A 14,291-nucleotide genomic window follows, 5' to 3' on the forward strand; every position below is an offset into this window, starting at 1 on the left:
TGAAAACGGGTGTTTGAGTCGGTTTTCTGTATATTTCAATACAAATGGAGCTCGATCCAAGAAAGAAATGATGTCTTTTTTTTTTATTTTGTGGACTGCCAATTTGTATTGGAATATACTGAAAACGGGTGTTTGAGTCGGTTTTCAGTATATTCCAATACAAGTGGAGCTCGATCCATGAAAAAAATGATGTCTTTTTTTTATTTTGTGGATTGCCAATTTTGTATTGGAATATACTGAAAACGGGTGTTTGAGTCGGTTTTCAGTATATTCCAATACAAGTGGGGCTCGATCCAAGAAAAAAATGATGTCTTTTTTTTTATTTTGTGGATTGCCAATTTTGTATTGGAATATACTAAAAACGGGTGTTCACGTCGGTTTTCAGTATATTCCAATACAAGTGGAGCTCGATCCAAGAAAAAAATGATGTCTTTTTTTTATTTTGTGGACAGCCAATTTTGTATTGGAATATACTGAAAACGGGCGTTCACGTCGGTTTTCAGTATATTCCAATACAAGTGGAGCTCGATCCAAGAAAAAAATGATGTCTTTTTTTTATTTTTTGGACAGCCAATTTTGTATTGGAATATACTGAAAACGGGCGTTCACGTTGGTTTTCAGTATATTTCAATACAAATGGAGCTCCATCCAAGAAAAAAATGATGTCTTTTTTTTATGTTGTGGACAGCCAATTTTGTATTGGAGTATACTGAAAACGGGCGTTCGAGGCGGTTTTCAGTATATTCTAATACAAATGGAGCTCCATCCAAGAAAAAAATGATGTCTTTTTTTTATGTTGTGGACAGCCAATTTTGTATTGGAGTACACTGAAAACGGGCGTTCGAGTCGGTTTTCAGTATACTCTAATACAAATGGAGCTCCATCCAAGAAAAAAATGATGTCTTTTTTTTATGTTGTGGACTGTCCTATTTTGTATTGGAATATACTGAAAATGGGCGTTCGAGTCGGTTTTCAGTATATTCTAATACAAATAGAGCTCCATCCAAGAAAAAAATGATGTCTTTTTTTATGTTGTGGACAATCAATTTTGTATTGGAATATGCTGAAAACGGGCGTTCGAGTCCTTTTTCCGACTATTTCTATACACATTCCACTATATTAAAATGACGTCATGGTTGAGACCAAACAGAGTCGTCCCCAGACAGAGTCGTCTCCGGACAAAGTCGTCCCCGGAAAATTTTATACCGAATTTGTATAGAAATATATTTAAAATGGGCTTGGAGGGGGGGGCGCTTTCTAATATATTCCTATATACATTCGGTTGCATTCAGAAACAAAAAGAATGTCTTTTTGAATGGACAGGATGACTATGGAAACCGGATCTCTCTCTCCCAAGATTGGATGAGAGAGTGCCTCCTATTTGTATTGCAATATACTGAAAACGGGCTTTCGAGTCAATTTCTAGACTATTTCTATACAAATGGAGCTCTATTTACGAAACAAATTATGTCTTTTTTATTGTGTGGACAGCCCTATTTGTATTGCTATATACTGAAAACAGGCGTTCGAGTCGATTTCTAAACTCTTCCTATACAAATTCCACCATCTATATAGAAATGATGTCATCGTTGAGTCCAAACAAAGTCGTCCCCGGACCATCTTGATGACTAGACATATTGCCTTTTCAACAGCCCGTATTATTCTGAACAAAAACGTGGAATACTTTTATAGAAAAGAGAAGAATTGAAAGTGAAAGTCAAAAAGCAAAATGGGATCGGCTGGGAAAAATTTCTGAGAGCCGAGAAAAAATTCTGAGTCAGAAAAAAAAGAAAAAATATATAATATATATATTATATAATATATATTATAAATACTTTTTGTTAATTTTTATCATGTCTTCTAGACTTAAACGTCTTTTTATTTTTTTATAATTTGTCTAGGAAATGTTGTCTCACCGTTTCTAAAAATAGACCATGACTCATTCTTTCTAAAGAATAGAATTCCAAGAAAAGAATGGGTTCTGGTCTATTTTTAGAAACGGTGAGACAACATTCCCAGACAAAAGGGGGTACATTGAGTCTGCGCTGTAGACCCTGAACAACCTATCGGTCACCGGTAATATATCTGGAAGGACCCCAAAAAGCTATCCACTGTCGTTGGAATTGTGTTCACTGGAGGCTATTTCTTTTTTTGCAATCTCGCTTTTAGTTTTCTCTGAGATTCTTTAGAAATGGGTGAAGATAGGTAGCGTGAAGCGGGGAACACCTGGATCAGGATTCCCGATTAGGGTAGAGAGGGAGGCGTGTTGCCTTTTGAACAGCCCACAGTGTTCTGAAACGTGGAATGCTTTTATAGAAAAGAGAAGAGTTGAAATTCGAAAAACGAAATGAGACCGGCTGGCAAAATATTTTCAGAGCTCAGAAAAAAATTCTGAGATGTAAAAAAAAAAAAAAAAAAAAAAAAAAAAAATTTTTTTGTTAATTTTTATCATGTCTAGAAGACATGATAAAAATTAACTCACCCCCCTTTTGTCTGGGTATGTTGTCTCACCGTTTCTAAAAATAGACCAGAACCCAGTCTTTTCTTGGAATTCTATTCTTTACAAGGATGAGTCATGGTCTATTTTTAGAAAGTGGGAGACAACATTCCCAGACAAAAGGGGGCTCTGAGAAATTTTTCCTAGCTGATCCCATTTCGTTTTTCGACTTTCACTTTCAACTCTTCACTTTTCTATAAAAGCTAAAAGCATTCCACATTTCTGTTCAGAACAGTGTCTCTCTCTACCCAAATCTGAAACCCTAGTCACGAGAGAATATGAGACTAGAAAAATAGTTTAGCTTATTGATCTAAAAAATGTCCCATGCTAGAACTCAGAATTATAATCAGAGCGGGGCTTTCCAGTATCCACTTCCAAGATTTTAGATTTGCCATGGGTGACATGTTCCCAAATTCATAAATTCTTCAATTATAGTCCCCTTCTTTGACAAATGGCTAAGAAATTCTTAAAGAATATCATGATAAAGATTTAGCTATCTATATATAACATTATGTTTTCTTTTCAAAAACAAAATCTAGTCTTGATCGAAATGGACTTTACGCACAATTTATTGTATCCCCCCCCTTTCCAAGATTGGCTTGAAGAAGTGATAAAAAAAAATGGGTCTGGAAGGAAAAGAGTGCATTTCGAGAAAAGAAAAGAGGACCCTCTTTTTCTCGCAATGCACCCGTTTCCTTCCAGACCCATTTCTTTTGCCTCCTCAGAACTCTCTTTCTTTTCTCCTCCCTCTCTCTCTTAAGAGGGATTGAAAGAAAGAGGCTAGATGGAAAAGTTTCTTTTTTTTTCTTTCGAGAAGATAAAAAAAAATTTGGAGGAGGAGCAAATTTTTTTGGGTGGTGGTGGTGGTTTTTTTTTAGAAGGTGATGACTTTAGTGACATTTAAAGAGACCACCAGAGGATCCGTTTGAGTCTCGACGACCTTTTCTTGACGGGGGTCTGTCTGGCAATAAGCGCTGGCATATTGTTTAGGGTAAGTAGAAGAGTCCGTCATGCCTGGATGAGGCGGTATGTAGCGCACTCCCAAATTAAAGAGGGTGATGAAGGGAAATCTCTCCCCCGGATAGAGCAGACGGTAAACGGGTTGATTGGGTACAACTCGAACCAGCGGCTGATTTAAAATGCTATACACCCAGGCCAGAAGCTGATTATTTTTAGGATTATTTTCGGCCAGATGTAACATTTCTTCGCTGGAGAGGACATATCCCTCTTGAGAACTGCCGAGACACTCAAGATCTTTTATTTTCCTGAAGACGTGGTGTTCGTCGAAAAACACGGAGAGAATGTCCCAGGTTCTTTTACTAGAAGTATGAATCAGAGGCAAAATGTCCGTAGCGTTCCAAAACAATCTTCCGTCATCCACATAACAGCGAATGCTCACAAACTCATTATATAAGACGCGGATCATCATCTTGAGTAGAAATACAGCTACGCACAGCAGTCTCTCTCTCTGGGAAATAGAGTCTGTCTTCCACTCGCCTCTCTATATATACAAGAAGAACACGTGATGGGCGACGTAACGGTTGACTTCTAGAAAAAAAAATCAACTTTGTCTACCTCTCTCTCTCTATGACCTTCTATTTTTTTCCTAAAGGACACCCCGTCACCTTTTCAAAGGTCATGTTATTGAGAGGAACGAAAGAAAAAAACTACCATCCTTTGTATACTACCTATGACCTTCTCCTAGAGACCCCTGTCATTTTCTTCTCGAGAGCTACGTGATGAAAGCTTTTTTTTTATTCTAGAGTTTATCAACTTTGTAGACACATGACCCCGTCACCTTCTCAAAGGCCATGTCGTATGGAATGGGACCCTTTTGGTTTTTTCTTTTGAGGAAATAAAAAATAAAACAACTTTATAATCATCTCTCTATGACCTTCACAAACACTCATGTTTTATCATTTTTTTTATTTTAGAATTCATCAACCTTGTTCCTCCCCCCCTCTCCCTCTCTCTCTTTGAGGAGTCTATATAAACGGATCGCCAGCGAGCTCTTGTTCATATCAGACGAGTAAAAGCGAGATTGCAAAAAAAGAAATAGCCTCCAGTGAACACAATTCCAACGACAGTGGATAGCTTTTTGGGGTCCTTCCAGATGTATTACCGGTGACCGATAGGTTGTTCAGGGTCTACAGCACAGACTCAATGTACCACCTTTTGTCTGGGAATGTTGTCTCACCGTTTCTAAAAATAGACCACAACCCATTCTTTTCTTGGAATTCTATTCTTTAGAAACAATGAGTCATGGTCTATTTTTAGAAACGGTGAGACAACATTTCCTAGACAAATTATAAAAAAAATAAAAAGACGTTTAAGTCTAGAAGACATGATAAAAATTAAGAAAAAGTATTTATAATATAGATTATATAATATATATTATATTATATATATATTATATAATATATATATTATATATTTTTTCTTTTTTTTCTGACCCAGAATTTTTTCTCGGCTCTCAGAAATTTTTCCCAGCCGATCCCATTTTGCTTTTTGACTTTCACTTTCAATTCTTCTCTTTTCTATAAAAGTATTCCACGTTTTTGTTCAGAATAATACGGGCTGTTGAAAAGGCAATATGTCTAGTCATCAAGATGGTCCGGGGACGACTTTGTTTGGACTCAACGATGACATCATTTCTATATAGATGGTGGAATTTGTATAGGAAGAGTTTAGAAACCGACTCGAACGCCTGTTTTCAGTATATTGCAATACAAATAGGGCTGTCCACACAATAAAAGAAACATCATTTTTTTCGTAAATAGAGCTCCATTTGTATAGAAATAGTCTAGAAATTGACTCGAAAGCCCGTTTTCAGTATATTGCAATACAAATAGGAGGCACTCTCTCATCCAATCTTGGGAGAGAGAGATCCGGTTTCCATAGTCATCCTGTCCATTCAAAAACACATTCTTTTTGTTTCTGAATGCAACCGAATGTATATAGGAATATATTAGAAAGCGCCCCCCCTCCAAGCCCATTTTAAGTATATTTCTATACAAATTCGGTATAAAATTGTCCGGGGACGATTTTGTCTGGAGACGACTCTGTCCGGGGACGACTCTGTTTGGTCTCAACCATGACGTCATTTTAATATAGTGGAATGTGTATAGAAATAGTCGGAAAAAGGACTCGAACGCCCGTTTTCAGCATATTCCAATACAAAATTGATTGTCCACAACATAAAAAAAGACATCATTTTTTTCTTGGATGGAGCTCTATTTGTATTAGAATATACTGAAAACCGACTCGAACGCCCATTTTCAGTATATTCCAATACAAAATAGGACAGTCCACAACATAAAAAAAAGACATCATTTTTTTCTTGGATGGAGCTCCACTTGTATTAGAATATACTGAAAACCGACTCGAACGCCCGTTTTCAGTATACTCCAATACAAAATTGGCTGTCCACAACATAAAAAAAGACAATATTTTTTTCTTGGATGGAGCTCCATTTGTATTAGAATATACTGAAAACCGACTCGAACGCCCGTTTTCAGTATACTCCAATACAAAATTGGCTGTCCACAACATAAAAAAAAGACATCATTTTTTTCTTGGATGGAGCTCCATTTGTATTGAAATATACTGAAAACCGACGTCAACACCCGTTTTCAATATATTCCAATACAAAATTGGCAATCCACAAAATAAAAAAAGACATCCTTTTTTTCTTGGATCGAGCTCTATTTGTATTGAAATATACTAAAAACCGACTCAAACACCCGTTTTCAGTATATTCCAATACAAATTGGCAGTTCACAAAATAAAAAAAAGACATCATTTTTTTCTTGGATCGAGCTCTATTTGTATTGAAATATACTGAAAACCGACTCAAATACCCGTTTTCAGTATATTCCAATACAAATTGGCAGTCCACAAAATAAAAAAAAGACATCATTTGTTTCTTGGATCGAGCTCCATTTGTATTGAAATATACTGAAAACCGACTCAAACACCCGTTTTCAGTATATTCCAATACAAATGGCAGTCCACAAAATAAAAAAAAGACATCATTTCTTTCTTGGATCGAGCTCTATTTGTATTGAAATATACTGAAAACCGACTCAAACACCCGTTTTCAGTATATTCCAATACAAATTGGCAGTCCACAAAATAAAAAAAAGACATCATTTCTTTCTTGGATCGAGCTCCATTTCTATCTAAATATACTGAAAACCGACTCAAACACCCGTTTTCAGTATATTCCAATACAAATTTGCAGTCCACAAAATAAAAAAAAGACATCATTTCTTTCTTCAATTGAGCTCCATTTGTATAGAAATAGCCTAGAAATCAGTTCGAACGCCCGTTTTCAGTATATTGTAATACAAATGAAATGACATGAAAAATGCAAAAAGAGGAAAAGTAGCCTACCTTGACGGTAATTCTATTCCAAAAGGGGAAAACTTGTATCCAGGTGGGCCCACAGCACGGCCGGAACTCAAGCGAAACTCGATAGGTTGAAATCGATCCATTAAATAACATTCTTAAAAAACAGTAAAGTTTTATTCTATTCCAAAAGGGGAAAACTTGTATCCAGGTGGGCCCACAGCACGGCCGGAACTCAAGCGAAACTCGATAGGTTGAAATCGATCCATTAAATAACATTCTTAACAAACAGTAAAGTTTTATTCACATCGAGTCGGCTGGGAAAAGTTTCTGAAAAATAAATTACCCCCCTTTTTAGTCTGAAAATTTGAAAATTGATGTCTTCAATTTTTGAATCAATTTTCAGGCTGAAAGGGGGGTATTTTTTTTTTTTTTTCAGCCAGAGAAATTTTTCTCCGGCTCTCAGAAATTTTTCCGCACTCGACTGGATGAATAAAACATCCCCGTTTCTTTAAGAATGGGATCACTGTTAACTATTTCAGCATTCGACGTTTCGCGTCCAATAATAACTGCCGGGTGTTCAAGAATGCAGATCCACCTACTATATTTTCTACAGGGAAGCTTGACTGGATGGAGAGTGGATGACTTTTTCCAAGATTCTCGACTTTGGACCGTCAAGAGGTAAAGGATCTTTTTGTTTTTTTTTCTTTTAAGAAAATTTATGGATAGATTCATTTCTTTTTGAATGGACCTAGAAAAATAGGACAAAGTTCTTTTCCAAGATTGGATGAGAGAGGGACCCAAAAAAATGGGTCTCGGAAGGAATCGAATGCATTTGCACTCATTCCTTCCGAGACCCATTTTTTTTTTGGTCTCCTGATTCGTCTCTCTCTCTTCTCAGTCCATTTTCATAAATATAGGGAAAGCGGAGAACCTTTCCCTACTTATTTCTAAAAATCTTTTCTTTATTTTTTTTCTCCTGAGTTTATGTATATATCAATTCAAATACTTTTGAGAACGGTCATCCCAATTCTCTGTCGTCTTTTCGGTTTCATCGTCCCAACACTCAGTGGACATAATGTCAGTAGATTTTGGAGCATGGGTCGTCCGTTCATTGTCCCAACATTCAGTGGACATAGTCTCAGTAGATTTTGGAGCATGAGTCGTCTGTTCATTGTCCCAACACTCAATGGACATAGTCTTAGTGAATTTTGGAGCATGAGTCGTCCGTTCATCGTCCCAACACTCAGTGGATTTTGTCTTTGGATCCTCTGAAGATATTTTGGGGGTCTCATGAGATTCTTTGGAAGGTTCGTCCCAACAGGCTGCTGGATCGTAATGGGGAATATTTTCAGGTATGTCTCCCCAACCCTCCGTCTTCCTCGAGTTATTGGAGGAAGTTGACGACAAAGAAGAAGTAGAAGAGCCCATCAAGTGGAAAGGCGTATGCTCATCCGGATGTTCCATCACTTGGAAACAGGACAGATTATCCCATTTCTGGATGAGGTTATCGTACGCTTTTGGGGACGGATCCTTCTCTAACTGATCGTAGGCCTTATCAAAAGCTTGCAGAGGATTGTCTGCTTCCTCCTGAATCCTCTCCTCTTTCTCCGTTCCGTCTGGATAGACGTGATTGATATGAAAATCTCCTTCCGTAATATGCCATCGATAGTTGCCTACTTTGTTTTCGGCACAATGGAAATATTTCCTCCTTTGATGATGTCGGGCACATTTTTCCCGATACTTCCAAATGATTCCATCTGGCACATAAATTTCCGTCACGGGTTTTTGATAATCCAAGGCTTTAGCAAAGAATTTAGCTTTCTGGCATCCCACCACATAAATCGTGGAGAAGCTGTGAGTGAGCGATTGGAGAATGCGTCCTAAATGGTTGTAGGGAATATGACCCTCGTTCCAACGAAGTCCGTGCCGGTTTCTCGTCAGCCAGGCAGTCGTCTTTTGGTTTTTTTCACTCAGTTGGTGAAAGGGGTGAGGAGGAGCAAACGTCAACGATCCCACGGTCAAAAAATCTTTTGTCGCATAGCCCAATTCTTTTAAAACGTAGGTAAATTCACCCTTCTTGTGGTTGTAGGACTGGAAACCCTCTAGATCGAGCACGATAAAGTTTTCTGAACACGCCATGGCGATGAATACGGTGATGTCTTCCACAAACAGGAGCAAAAAAAAGAGTCGAAAAGGTATATATGTATAACAGGGAAGATCTAGAAAGGGAAAAAAAAACAATAAAACGTTTTAGAGTCGTCGTCTTGAAAGAGACATTTTTCTTTTCAAAGGTTTAAGAAGAGAGTTCTTTTTAAATGAAGTTATGATTATTATGATTATTAAAAAAAGAAACAAAGAATCAAATCGATTTTATAGATAACCATATTCATAGGACCAAAGGGACTTACCAGCTCAGTTCACGTCTTCTTCTGTTCTCTGAAGAAATCTTGCGGAGGACACACACTTTTATACTCGCGCGACATCTGTCGGGATCGCGACCCCATCTAAATGTCAGGGTCATTCCAACCTCTTAAAAGGATCGGAATGAAAGAAAAACTTCGATAAAAAATATATTTATGAAAAGATATCTGAGGGTCGTGAGAACATTTTCTCTCCCCACCCCCCGCCTATTTCAAAAAAAAATAAAAAGTCTTTCTTGGATCGCGTCAAGATTACAAAACAACTCACAGGACTTGTTTATCTCGATCTCGTCAGGGTCACCGTTTCACATAAGAAGATGGATGGACCCTGAACTTTAGACATGATAAAAATTAACTCTACCCGCCTTTTGTCTGGGAATAGGGTCTCACCGTTTCTAAAAATAGACCAGATCCTATTCTTGGAATTCTATACTTTAGGAAAGGAGGAGTGATGGTCTATTTTTAGAAAGTGTGAGACAACATTCCCAGACAAAAGGGGGGTAGAGTTAATTTTTATCATGTCTAAGACATGATAAAAATTAACAAAAAGTTTTTTTTTTTAAGGCTGAAAAATTTTTCTGAGAGAGCTGAGAAAGATTTTTCCTCCCAATCTTTTTCGACGATGAAAAGGGAAAAACTACTGATCCGATATTCCTACGCTTTAGGGAAAAAAAAATACTTATGAAATATTCATGTGTTGAAATTGACTATTCAAATAAGTGACATTTTGTTTCTCATTGGAACTGTTCAACGGCGAGTCCACTCGTCTCATTCTTTGGGGTAGGGGATGAAAGTACAGCGGTTTATTGAAATCGATGATAATTTTCTCTTTAGTCGGCGGAACTGTAAATCTATCCCGTCTTAACTCTTCTAATCTCTTTGAAAGTCTTTCCACTTGCTCTGCTAAGGTTTCCTCGGTACTCATGGTCTCTCTTAGTTTAGGGAAGTCTTGATGTATTGGCTAGAGAACAGAGGGTCGTTTTCTCTCTATACATATATCATGTGGGAGCGTGTGATTTATAAATCCTTGTGAAATCTTTCTACGTCTTGTGTAACTTGGAAGATTCGTCTTGTGTAACTTGGAAAATTCTTCTTCTTCTCGTCGATTGGGCTGGAGTTATGGAAAAGAAATGGGATTGGAAAGAAATCAACACATTACAAAAAAAGGAACTTTTTTTTCTATTTTTTTCTCTAGGGATTTACATACCATTTCATTCATGAACATTCAAGGGTTCTCTCCAAGACCAAATTTTAGAAGAGGACCACAAAGAGTACACTTGAGGATCCTCTTTCAGGTCTAGGTGAGATAAGGGTTGAGACCAATATTCTTGGGTCTCTAAAGCATCCCAACTTAGACATTTATTATTATTATTATTAGAAAGTTCATCCTCCTCCTCCTCCTCCTCCTCATCGTCGCACGAGTTCTCCTGGGGAGATTCTTCCGCCTCCTCTTCGTCTTCGACAGCTTTGCTCTCGGAGGGGTAACAATGTAATTTCCAGAAAACGTAACTACCCTCCATCAAATGGTATCGAAAATTTCTCACCTTGTTCTCGGCACAATGAATCATCTTTTGGAAATATGTGTGTCGCGTGCATTTCGACTTGTTCCGCCACTCGGTTTTCCCTGGGATGTAAAACTCGTAAACGGATCGCTGGCAGAGCTTGCTGAAAAATTCGGCTTTATCGTATCCATTGACGTAGATCACCTCCACATTTTCGGTCAGTATTTTCAGGATCGTAGGAAGATGCTCGTAGGAAAGACGACCCTCGGTCCATTGCAGGCCGTGTCGATTATTTGTAGTCTGGTTGACCACAGCTTAATTGCGGGACGATAAGTCATCGTAATGGACAGGAGGGAGAAAAATCATGGATCCGCATAAGGTTAAATCGCAAGTGATGTAGCCCAGTTCTTTCAAGATGAAACATATATCTCCCGTCTTTGGATCATAACAATGAAAGTATTCCATGTCCAGAACAATGTAGGAATCTTTGAGAGGTTTGGCACTCAAAATGTCCATCTTCTTCAATTGAGAAAAAAAGAAAACAAAATTCTCTCTCTCTCTGTCTCTCTCGCTGTGTGTCCTGAAGGAAAAAATGGATAGCGTTCTCTCGCCGTCTCCTCTTTTATAGAGAGAGAGAGAGAGAAGGTTGCACGTGACAGGTCGTATGAATTCTGGGAAAGGTCACATTCGTATATATATTTGTTTTTGAATAATATCGTGCGTATCTCAATACACATCCATCATAATAATAATAATAAAGGTCACCTTGGAAAGAAAAAGAAATAAAAAACATGGAACTCGTGCTCGACTTTGAAGGTTTCTACGATTCTCAAGGAGCCTTTATTGTGAAAGAATTGGCTTACGTCACATTGGACGGTACTTCTCGAGGGGTATTTGTTTTTAAAGCCCCGTTTCCATGGCAAATGCTCACCGAGAAAGAAAAACGAACCGCTGTGTGGGCGAGTGATTATTATCACGGCTTGTCGTGGTACGAAGGAGAAATTCCGTACAGTTATTTTCCATGGGTGTTAACGATGTTGACGGAACCTTTTTCCATGATTTGCGTGCGAGGAGAAATGAAACGGCGGTTTTTAGAGAAATGGTTGCAGAGATCCATTTATTGCATTTCGGGATCGACGCAAGAGATTCTCAAATACAATGGGATCGAACACATGAATTGTCCTAACCATACAAAAGGTTTTTTCCATTGCGCTCTACAAAAAGCGGTTCGGTATCATTATTATTTAAAGACACAGAGAAGAAATTCGCAAGGTCGATCCTGCACAATTCAATCTTGACAGAACTCATTAAAAAAAATACATATATCACGTTACTTCTTCAACAGCACAGATGGTTCTGAAGCGAAACTTGGAATTTTGAAATAATAGATCAGGGAAAAATCATTCTTAAAAACAAATGGTAAAGTCTCGAATCGGCTGGGAGAAAAAAAATTTCTCAGAGCTGAGATAAAAATTCTCTAATGAAAAAAAAAAAAAAAAAAAATTTTGGTTAATTTTTATCATGTCTTATGACGTCAGGCTGAAAAGATTCCATTATCTGTTTCGTTTGAGTTATGTCAAGGGGAACTTATAACTACTTTGGATTTGGTTCTCTCCTGTGTTAATGTGAATTTGTGCAATGTAACAGAATATTTGCAATTAAAACGTATACTAACAGTATAAGAAAATATATCGGCACTTTTTATATAAATTGTTTAATCATGTTAATGGAATAGATAAAACTTTATAATGCGTAAATAGTGCTTGGCTAAGCAATCTGTATTCAATGCAATTCATAGCGCTATACTGATATTTAAGAAATGTATTTTATAATTTCATATAAAAGGAGACCATTAACAAGATTTGCTTCGTCAGCAATGTCAAGAAATAGCACTTAACTCTTACTGTGTAAATAATGTCTGCCGCAGTTTTCATGAATTAGCGGTTTATTTTACAGAAAAGTGTTTTTAAAAGTGATATAAATGTAAAATTTAGTTCTTTCTTTATAAAAATGAACTGTTTGATAATTAAATAACATTTCTTTCATTTATTGCTTGTTATATAGAGATTGTTTGGTATCAAAATTGTTCGTTAGTCAGATTAATTTTTTACTTTCAAATCCTAGGCATTAATTTCTCCTCATTTATGGTTTAAAATAAGGTAAAGTGATAAGATACTTTTAAATCGAAAAATACTTATAATATCGTTTATTTGACTTTATCAATTGGAGTTATCATTCTTTTTTTTATGTATTATTGTTTTGTTTCTTAACTTTTATATCTTATAAAAAGTGTTTATTGTCAAATGACTTCGATATTCGTCTAATGACCAAAATACTGCTAAACGGTTATCGACTGCACATCGAATTGCACCTTTTTTCTAATATTATGTACATTAACAATATATTTCTGAAGCTGCTTTTTATTTTTGTAATTTTTTCGCAAATATGGCAAATTATTCCATTGCTTCGCCTGTTTCAGCGCTAAAATGATCTCGAGCTCAAGCTTTTGGCGCACAAAAATGCTGCAGAGAATTCTTTTCGTCACTGTATGACATCAGAAGTCGTGTCCAATAAGAGCTTGGGGTGGTGGCTGGGGCCAGGCGCTTGTAACTCAAACAATCAAATTTGGCGGCCATATTTCTATTATCTTTGTGACTTGCGCAAGATGTCTGTAATTGCAATATTTTTTTTCTTTTCTTTTTGAAGCATGTCAGCTTGTGTTTCATTTGAATGCACAAGTAGATTTTCGGAAAAGATTCCTAACATTCCTTTTTATTCGTAAGTCTTGATTTTTTCTATGTAATTTGCTAAATATGTTAAAAAATATCAGAATGTCACGTTGTTTTCTTTCCAGATGTGAAAAAAAGTACTTAATAATAATCAAAATACCTTAAATACATTTTAATGTTTCTATTTACAGCTGGTATCTTCGTTCCTTAGCATACAATGATATATGCTAGGATTTAAACTCTATACGAACGTTTTAGGTAATTCGCTTTATAATTTTCATTAAAATTAAGAAATCAATTGTTACTATTTTTTATGAATTGTAAAGGTGTTAAAAAAAGGAATGCTTTTTTTATGTATTAATTATTATTCATTTTTAAGTTTTGTGAACTGTTAGGAATATAATTTGTGCATTTGATCAATAAAGATAAACTAACTGTTCTGTTGTTACAGTTTTTGTGCATAAACTTACAAATTTGTGGGCAGTATAGCGATAAAAGTAAGTAAAATATTTGCACAACTTAACATGTGAAAGATGTATCCAAAAAGTTATGTAGGTTTATTTCTGTAATTCAGCTTAATTCAAGGCAATTTCTTCTTCGAGATTCATAACTATGGAACGCGCATAAACTGAAATCACTGAATTCACATAAATCTGTTTTATTTTATTAATATTTATTTTCTTGTTGTTATAAGGTTGTTGTTTGTGAAAAGAATCTATTTAAAACTTTCATTTAAAAAATAAATGCAACCTGTGACTATTTTTTAGATAATTATTTGCTATTCATTTCA

This window comes from Stegodyphus dumicola, chromosome 6, assembly GCF_044657685.1.
Source record: "Stegodyphus dumicola isolate Sdum_Otavi_A_Nest chromosome 6, ASM4465768v1".
Classification (NCBI taxonomy): domain Eukaryota; kingdom Metazoa; phylum Arthropoda; class Arachnida; order Araneae; family Eresidae; genus Stegodyphus; species Stegodyphus dumicola.